The sequence below is a fragment of the Salvia splendens genome, chromosome 9 (assembly GCF_004379255.2).
Source record: "Salvia splendens isolate huo1 chromosome 9, SspV2, whole genome shotgun sequence".
Taxonomy (NCBI): Eukaryota; Viridiplantae; Streptophyta; class Magnoliopsida; order Lamiales; family Lamiaceae; genus Salvia; species Salvia splendens.
The window spans coordinates 21,412,370-21,422,277 of NC_056040.1; the positions used below are offsets into that span (position 1 = coordinate 21,412,370).

At 39.2% G+C, this 9,908-nt stretch overlaps 1 pseudogene; it reads left to right on the forward strand.

Moving 5' to 3' along the window:
* Positions 1 to 1,406: 1,406 nt before the first annotated feature.
* LOC121749295 lies at positions 1,407 to 5,120 on the forward strand (annotated as a pseudogene).
* The last annotated feature ends 4,788 nt before the right edge of the window (positions 5,121 to 9,908 follow it).

A 9,908-nucleotide genomic window follows, 5' to 3' on the forward strand; every position in this document is an offset into this window, starting at 1 on the left:
GAGGCCGACTGGCTTGATTCGCCTAGGCCCTTCCTCGCTCTAGCCGTCTTCGCCGCCTTCGTCCCTTGCGGCCGACGGCGCCCACGGCTGGATCCCCCGTATTCGTCGGGCGTTGGATCCCCAGTACCCCAAACACCTGCGGTGTACCCTCGCTGGCCTCACCGGTGTCACCAGACGAGTAGCGGCCGCTCGCCGTGTGCTTCGTGCGCTTTGAGGTTGAGCCCGAGCTCGAGCGGACACCGCCGGCCCACCTTTCCTAGTCCTTGACGAGCTGCCAAATATCAACATATTTGAACTGTAGGCCTGTGTCCTGGTAGAAGACGCGCAAAGCCGCCCTCAGAATGTCGGCGCCCGAAGCTCCGCTTTGGTAGTTCGCCGCTTCGGCCGCGTAGATGCCGCAAAATTTTTTGACCTGTGCGTCGACTCGGCCAAAGTGAGCACGGAGCATTGTATATTTGCGCTTCCGGGCCCCTTTCGGCTTAGTCTGGTGGTAGACATCACGGACCTTTTCCCAGAAGCACTTGGCGGCTTGTTGGTTCCCGACGATGGGATCGTACGAGACGGTGAGCCAGGCGGTGTACACCGCCTTAGTTTCTTCGTTGTTGTACGGATGCCGGCCCAGATCCTCCAGTTCCTCCTCCTCCTCCTCCTCGGGTGCCTCAGACGCAACCCTAGAGCTTCCACCGCCTCGGCTTCCTCCCTGGGTGGGTTCTACAGGGATATCCTCCCGAATCTGGGACAAACCCTGAGAAAGCCGCGAGCCGGGTGGTCGAGCGTAGGCATCCACATCGAAAGTGGGTGGTTGGTACCCACCCGGCGTCGCCGACCCCTGGGTGCCCGACGTCGACGACCCGGAACCACCTAGTGTGTTGTACATGGTCTCCCAATCGCCGAACGCGTTGAGATCCCACCCACCGGAGCCGCCACCGCCGTAATTCCCGTCGCCGGACATTTTGTGAAGGAGATTGAAATAGAAAATTGGAGAGGAATTGATGTTGGTTTAGGAAGAGTAGATGTGTAGTTGTGTGTGAAATGTAATAAATTAGGTGTATTTATAGAATAAGAAAATAAAAATAAAAATAAAAAAAATTAAAAAAAAGTTAAAAAAACGGTAATATGACCGTTTAAAAAAAATTTATAAAAATATATTTTTTTAAAAAAAAAATTAATTATTGCGTCATCGCTGACGTGTCCCACTCGCGGGCCGGCGAGTGGGAAGCACGCACGAAGCGGGGAGCGCCACGTCGCCCGAGCGCGTGGCGGCACAAGCCGTGCCGCGTTCCGTGCCGTCGGCACGCGGAACGGAATGGGAGCGGAACGGTGCGCCGCAACGCGTTCCGCGGCGAAACCGTTCCGGCGGAACGGCACGCGGAACGCCGGCGGCACGCATTGCGGGTGCCCTTAAGATGATGATACTTTTTGGTACAGGGGCGTTGCTGTTGCGTGGCGCAGGGTGCACTATTAATGATCTAGTAGATCGAGATATTGACACCAAGGTAGATATCAGTCTAAAATTGTACTCCCTTTGTTTCATGATCGTATTCCTTTTTTGATATGTTTCAATTGAGTCAGAGTCATTTCTTTTTTTTGGCAAAATACACCACACTTATTACTCTTATTTTATTATCTCTCTTATTTTACTCTTTTCTACTTTATTCTAAGTCTCACTCCACTTAACTTTTTAAATATGTATTCCTTAATCTTCGTATCCAAAAGAAATGCTCCAACTCTAATGGAACGGAGGGAGTACATTATTGGCTGTATGTGTTCAAGATTTTTAACGAATCACCGGGTGTGCTTTAGTGTCTAATACTGTGGGTCAGGGATGGCACCAAGAGAGAACAAATCTTAATACTTTTAGCTATTTCATTATATCTTTAGCGATTGCATCGCATCATATGATTTGTCTTCATGTTTACTGTGCATCCTTCTTCTTTCTATTGATTGTATTACTTCTGCTTTTGATAGTTTAACATGGTGTAGGTAGCAAGGACAAGGTCAAGGCCCATAGCAAGTGGTGTACTATCACCATTTCGAGGGCTTTGTTTTCTTGGTTTTCAATTGCTTTTAGGGTTGGAAATTCTTCTGCAACTGAACAATTATAGGTTTGTACTCATTCTTACGGAGTACCTTTTAATTGCTGCTGTTTATTTCCTTGAATTGGCGTGCTGGCTTAAGAGCTTAGCATTAATGGATATACTGTAGTGCTGATCTCTTAGAAGCTCTTAGAAGATACAGAATATATGAAAAGAACACCTTAAGTATATAAGTTTTACCTAGTACTCAATCTCATCCACAGCTAGCATTTCTAGAGGGATTCAATCAACTTGCATACTATGTAACAGAAGCTCTGAATTGCTAATCTTTATTAAATAATTCTAGGAACCAGGATCGCAGAAAGTACAGTGATTATGATGTATTAACAATTAACATATAATGGACTATGTCGAGAAAATGTATCCAACTACTGGAATTTGTTGCATGTATGATTCAATAAGGAATATTTTGAGGGTATAAGGGAGCTCTTACACTTGTTAGATGTCATTCTTCTTTGGAAGTAGGAATGATTTCCAAATTCTGTATTATGTAGAAATTTGGAATATATGTTGAATGTTGATTAAGTGTGTATGTTGCTTGTTTATTGCTCGACTCATAAAACATTTTGCAGCCGCGTTCTTGGAGCTTCATCTCTGCTGCTCGTCTTTTCATACCCTCTGATGAAGAGACTGACATATTGGGTATTGAATTATGATCTCGATCCTTTTTCATCCTTGCATTCGTCTTTTTATCTTGAGAGGGGGCAAGGTGAGTGGAGGCACTGCACACCACACATATGCAGTCATGCACGCATACACCAATGAACTTATGTCTGCTTCTGTACTTCGACAAGCTCTTTCATACAATTATCTAATATATCTTTCGATGTGTATCTATGTCGTGCAGCCTCAGGCCTATCTTGGATTTGACATTTAACTGGGGTGCTTTACTTGGTTGGGCTGCTGTTAGAGGAAGCCTTGATCTGTCTGTAGTGATCCCACTTTATGCTTCTGGTGTATTTTGGACCCTAGTTTATGATACGATTTATGCGCATCAGGTATTGGCTTATCTTCGATTCATGCAGTGTGGTTCTTGATATAAATTTCCTAACTGGATTTGTATGTCATTGTGATTTAGGAAATCTAATATCTTTAGGGCTTTTAAGAATTTGGTTCTTTCCTTTGGAGTTATATCTTATGGGTATCATTTAGCTCCCACAAAAAGTTTTGGGGAAAAGTTAGCCTGTTTTTTTTTTATTTTTATTTTGGCTTGCTCATATTTCCATGATTCCATCCTAAGTTCAAGTAGTATATGATAAAACTTGTCACCATAAATAAGAATTGATACTTAGTGTCCTTCATTCTACATCCGCCATTAATAATTTCCATAATATCAGTTCTTCCATAACAATGACTATTTTGTTGTTTTAATTTGAACATTTTGGTGCTGAATGTTAAACCTCTATATGAAACAAATAAGTGCTTGTGAATATTATGTATTTCCGTTTTTACAGAATATGTGGTTATAGTGCAAGTAAATAACAATTGTACATGCAGGACAAGGAAGACGATATGCGAGTGGGTGTGAAATCAACGGCATTGAGGTTTGGAGATTCAACAAAAGTATGGATTTCTGGGTTTGGGGCAGCATGTATCAGTAGCCTTGCTCTTAGTGGACATAATGCAAATCTTGGTATGCCATGTTTATTCTTATCTCTTCCAGTACATATTTGTGCTTCTCTGCTACTAATGGCTCTCCATATTTACATGTCTCTTCCTTCATCTCTTTGATTGTGATGGTTGGTATAGAATGGCCATATTACGTATTCTTAGCTGCTGGATCGACACAATTAGCTTGGCAGATATTCACAGTGGACCTTTCAAGCCGTGCTGATTGCTACAGAAAGTGCGTACCGCAATTCATGATTTCCGTTGTTTATGTTTGTAAATGCGCATATTCTTATCTATTATCTTCTACATCTCTGAAACTATTGGACTTTGAATAGAAAATATAATGGAAATTGATGCATGTATTCTCTGCAAATTTCAAACTAGTCAGATCTTTTTTTGGGTATGCTCTCTGAAGTGCTTGTAATGCTCTCTCTTTCTCTTGTGTTTTTTCTTATCATCAGATTTGTATCCAATAAATGGTTTGGAGCTATTATCTGCACTGGGATTCTTTTTGGAAGAGACTTATCATGATGGAATTAACATCAGGTATTAAACACCAATACAACTATACATAATATTGAATGGGATAAGTTTCTTGTAAATACTACTCCTTCCGTCCCCAGAGAGTATGAACAATGGATTCGGCACGGGTTTTAATAAATAAGGGGAAAAGTAAGTGAGAGAGAGAGAGAGGGTAGTGGAAATAATGGTAGTGGAGAATGGGGCCTACATTATTGGAACGGTATAAGTTGTTAATGGTAATAGTATAAGTCGTAAATAAAATGATGTGTAGGGGCAATGTGTTGTTTGAATTTTTCAAAATTAGAAAGTTCATACTTTTCAGGGACCGATTGAGGTAGTAGTTGTATAGCTAGTAACTCCATCTACTATTTCTTTGTCTTTACATATAAATATTCCATAATAGATTTAGAAGCATTCTTGAGCACTTGTGTCGATGTTACAGTATCAGGGGTTGATATATTTCCTGTACATTCCTGGACAATGCCCTGCAGTTGCAAACGAGTGCTCAACCGCGCTCTCCATACCCATTTTACCATAAACCGAAGGCGTAACACAGTTCAGAATAGAAGATCCCGAATGCCGTTCAAAAGTTAGCATTGGCTTACGTATTGGACATTGGTGACGGCCGTTTTAAGGGCACCTGAGGTTGCTCTCATTGTTTGCTTTTCAGCAGCTTCAACCGCGTCTATTACTTCTTCTGTCCATGAATAAAAGACGTAACATTGCTATATAAAAATGGGACACATTCTATTAATGGCATGTACCCATTTTGTTTATAAGGTCAAATCAGTGTCAAATAAAGACAGTGGTTTTTATTGACGGATGAAGGGAGTATTTAATTTGTATGTGGACTCGCAACATAATCGTAATTTCTGCATTGTTGCACTTGAAGAACAATGTGGCTGATGCCTCCGCTTATAATTGCCTTTGCCAAGAAAGTGTTATAACTATCCACCTCCGGCGCAAACTCCTACAAATCGATATCACCATTTCTCTTCCTCAGAGTCGCTGTGGACGGGCAATTCTCGGTCGGTCATAATGGAGTAATATTTATTACGTAGTATAAAAAAATAAACACGATATTTCCTTATTAATTACCTATAAATATATACGAATAATACCCAAGTTGAATTTGGTTTCTAATTTATTTTATTTTATTTTACTATTTTTGCCTTAATAATATATGAAGTTTAAGTTTTATAGAATTTGTTGTGAACTTTCTTTATTTGTTTATATATTTTGTAGAAGGAGTAGTATTATTTTTCTTGAGTTTAATCTTGATTGGACGAAGAAGACATGTCAGTGCACCAAAAACTAAACAATTCTATTATCACAAGTCAAAATTGGAGTGTAAAATCGACTCTCTGATGGTTGACTTTCTATCTTAAAGCGCATGCAACTAACGGAGTTAAATACTCTCTTCTACCTATAAAACATGTCACATTTAGCTAATGACACTTAAATAATAATTTTAAGAGATGTTATTTTGTGCGTTAAATAAATAGATAAAATATATTTTTATATATTGATGTGAGAGAAACTTTTATGCAAGAAAAATGTCCTACTCCTTTTTTTATGGGATAAAATAAAAAGAAAAGTGTGACATCTTCTCCGAGACAGAGGAAATATTTAGTTAGCATCATATCATATGTAGATCTGATACCCATGGTTAGTTTATTACTTTTATCTAGATTGCATGTTAGGGATGACACAGATTTTAATGTGTAATTAGTAAAGTAGGAGAGAATGAGAAAAAATAGTAGAAATATTGTAGTAGATGGTGAAACCCATAAATAATAAAGTAAAAGAGAATGAGAAAAAGTTTTCATAAATGGATATGAACTATTTCTATGAAACAAGTGAAAAAAGAAATTCATTCTATTTCTATGGGAATCTATTTCTATGGGACGGAGATAGTATAAAAATTATAATTGGAATAGATAGACGAAGGTCATTGATTGATGCAGGTGGAACCTTTTGAATTATAAAAGCAAGTGGTGATGAACATTTTAAGAAAGTTAGTGAATGTTAGGTTGCAAATGTGCAAATTGTATGTGGAAATTCGCTTCTATTATTTTTTTGGGTTACAAAGTCGCTTCTAATTTGACAAAGTGAGTGGCGTTGATCTGTGCCACAATTCCGTCATCCGCCCGACTTTAGCTGTGGGTGAGGCATGATTTCTAGCCGCTGCCTTTCTTTCTACACGATTTTACAGTTTTCCAATTTTTATTACAGTAGTATTTTTATGATTATCGGATTTTATGTGACCTCACCTATGTAATGTTGTCCCTTCGGACTTCTTTCAACTTGATTTTACATGTTTCTTTTGAAAACGTGACAAATTTGAAGAGCTTTAACCCTTTTATTTTCTAAGTTTTTTGGCTTTTCACTTTTAGAGTAACCTCTAAAATGTTTATGAGGTCCCTTAATGCCAAGACCTTTCATATGGTCACTCATATCCTATAAATAGGTGTGGATTTGAGAGATGGAAAACACACCAACAAATCATTCTCTCCTCTCTCTAGCTCTCAACCATTCTAGTCCGCACTTAGGAGCATTGCATTGCTCAGTTCTCGCATCCAATTCAAGTTCGCCGGAGCTTACGGGTTTGAGGTGCTTCAACTCGGTAGGAGGAAAGTCGTTTCATCTTTGGGGATGTTGCGCCAATCTGTGAGCACTAGTCAGGGCGTATCTCGTCTTGCGGAGAGAGGGATACATCGACTCGACTTGAAGAAGACTATAGTTTGCATCTTGTTCTTTTTATTGTACTTACTTTGTTTTATTTACCTTCTAGTTTGTTGTTCTTTTGTAATAGCAAGAGTTTGCCCATGTAAAGGCTGCAATATTTCCAATAATCGCAAGACGAGATATTGTACTCTTGCTAAAATCATGTCGATGCGCTATGGAGTGGTTAATTCGTTGAGATCTATTCTCTTGAGAATGGTGTTTATCGTTTGTCATCTGACAAGCAAGACCAATTTAGATTTGGTAGTAGTAATTGGGATGCATGGGTTGATGAATATATCAATGCACATTTGGTTCAATATAATTGTGTACTTATTGTTGGAAACAATACTGAGCAAATTATTTGAACGTGTTGTTATAAACAACAAAGATCACGAGGTGATCGCAATGGTCTCCTACGTGGACCATGGTAATAATCCAAATGAATGGTTTGTTGATACGGGTGCCACATGTCATGTGTGCTCCGAGAGAAGCGTTTTTTCTACTTACAAATCTGTTGGAGGTAGAAAAATATGCATGGGAAACCAAGCCTCTTCTGAGGTGGTTGGTGTGGGTAATGTGTTCCTAAAATTAGGATCTGGAAAGACCGTTACCCTTAAGGACGTGTTGCATGTCCCCAACATCCGAAATAATTTGGTGTCAGGCTCACTTCTAGTAAATCATGGATTTTCACTAGAATTTGAGTGTGAAAAGGTTATATTGACCAAGTATGAAAAGTTCATAGGTGAAGGTCACCTAGTGAATGGGCTTTTTGAGCTGAATGTTACGGTCATTCACCGTGGAAAAGGAATAAGCAATAAGGAAGATGACACATCCTCTTATTTGCTTGAAAACTCTATTTTATGGCATAATAGATTGGGACATGTAAATCTAAATGCTATAAAAAGATTTGTGAATCTTGATTTACTAAAAGTTCACGAGTTTAACTCACAAAAGAAATGTGAAGTCCGTGTTGAAGCAAAAATGACCAAGCTACCGTTTCGCTCTGTAGAACGGAGCACAAAACCTCTCGAATTAATTCATACAGACGTATGTGATTTAAAATTTGTGCAAACTAGAGGTGGTAAAAAGTACTTCATCACATTTATAGATGATTGCACAAGATATTGTTCCTTTACTTATTAAGAAGTAAAGATGAGGCAATTGAAGCATTTAAAGACTTCAAAAATGAAGCCGAAAATCAACTTAATTGTCGAATTAAGTGTGTTCGAAGTGATAGAGGTGGTGAATATGTAGCCCTGTTTGCAGAATTATTTCATGCAAGTGGTATAATTCACCAAACAACGACTCCATATTCTCCCCAGTCAAATGGAGTTGCTGAACGAAAAAATCGAACACTTAAAGAGATGATGAATGCTCTGTTGATTAATTCTGGTTTATCCCAGAACATGTGGGGGGAGGCTGTGTTAACAGCGAATCATATCCTGAACAAAATTCCCCTCAAAAATAGGGATGTGACTCCTTAAGAATTGTGGAAGAGAAAGAAATCTTCATATACATACCTCAAAGTGTGGGGGTGTTTAGCAAAGGTACAAGTGCAGCCTCCCAAACAAGTTGCAATTGGCCCTAAAACAGTCGATTGTATCTTTGTTGGATATGCATTGAACAGTAGCGCATGTCGCTTTTTAGTTCATAAGTCAGCTATACCTGATGTAGCTGAAGGAACAATAATTGAATCTAGGAATGCTATATTATTTGAGAATGTGTTTCCTTGCAAGAAGCAAGATGATCGTTTTAGTGATAGAATGGTGGATGAAGCCACTAGTTTTAATTCCCCAAAAGAAACGAGGTCAAGTCCTGAGAATGAAGAACCAAGACGTGGTAAAAGAGTTAGAGTTGCTAAGACTTTTGGTCCAGACTTCATAACTTTCATGTTGGATGGTGAACCAAAGTCATTGGCGGAAGCTTTGTCTGGCCCAGACGCAGCGTGGTGGCAAGAAGCTATCAACAGTGAAATTGAATCCATAATGAGAAATAACACTTGGGTGTTAGTAGACTTGCCTGAAGGCTGTAAGGCTTTAGGGTGCAAGTGGATTCTGAAAATGAAATATAAGCCCGATGGTACTATAGATAGGTACAAAGCTCGCCTAGTTGTCCAAGGCTTTAAGCAGAAAGAAGGGCATGACTTTTTTTATACCTATTCACCTGTTACAAGAATCACTTCCATTCGGGTGCTTCTTGCGATTGCTGCTTTGCACAATCTTGAGATTCACCAAATGGATGTGAAAACTGCGTTTCTGAATGGTGATCTGGAAGAAGAAATATATATGGAACAACCCGAAGGGTTTGTTGTGCCTGGGCAAGAGCATAAAGTATGCAAACTGGTAAAGTCATTATATGGGTTGAAGCAAGCACCATTACAATGGCATTTAAAATTTGACAACGTGATGTTGGCAAATGGATTCACTATCAATGAGTGCGATAAGTGTGTTTACATTAAGAACACAGATAACGGTTTTGTTATTGTGTGTCTTTATGTAGAATCACTTCCATTCGGGTGCTTCTTGCGATTGCTGCTTTGCACAATCTTGAGATTCACCAAATGGATGTGAAAACTGCGTTTCTGAATGGTGATCTGGAAGAAGAAATATATATGGAACAACCCGAAGGGTTTGTTGTGCCTGGGCAAGAGCGTAAAGTATGCAAACTAGTAAAGTCATTATATGGGTTTAAAATTTGACAACGTGATGTTGGCAAATGGATTCACTATCAATGAGTGCGATAAGTGTGTTTACATTAAGAACACAGATAACGGGTTTGTTATTGTGTGTCTGTATGTTGATGATATGTTGATAATGGGCAGCAATAGTGTCATTATTAACGAGACAAAAAACATGTTGAAAAGAAATTTCGATATGAAAGATATGGGTCTAGCTGATGTGATTCTCGGAATCAAAATATTGAGGATTAATGAGGGAATTGCCTTAACGCAAT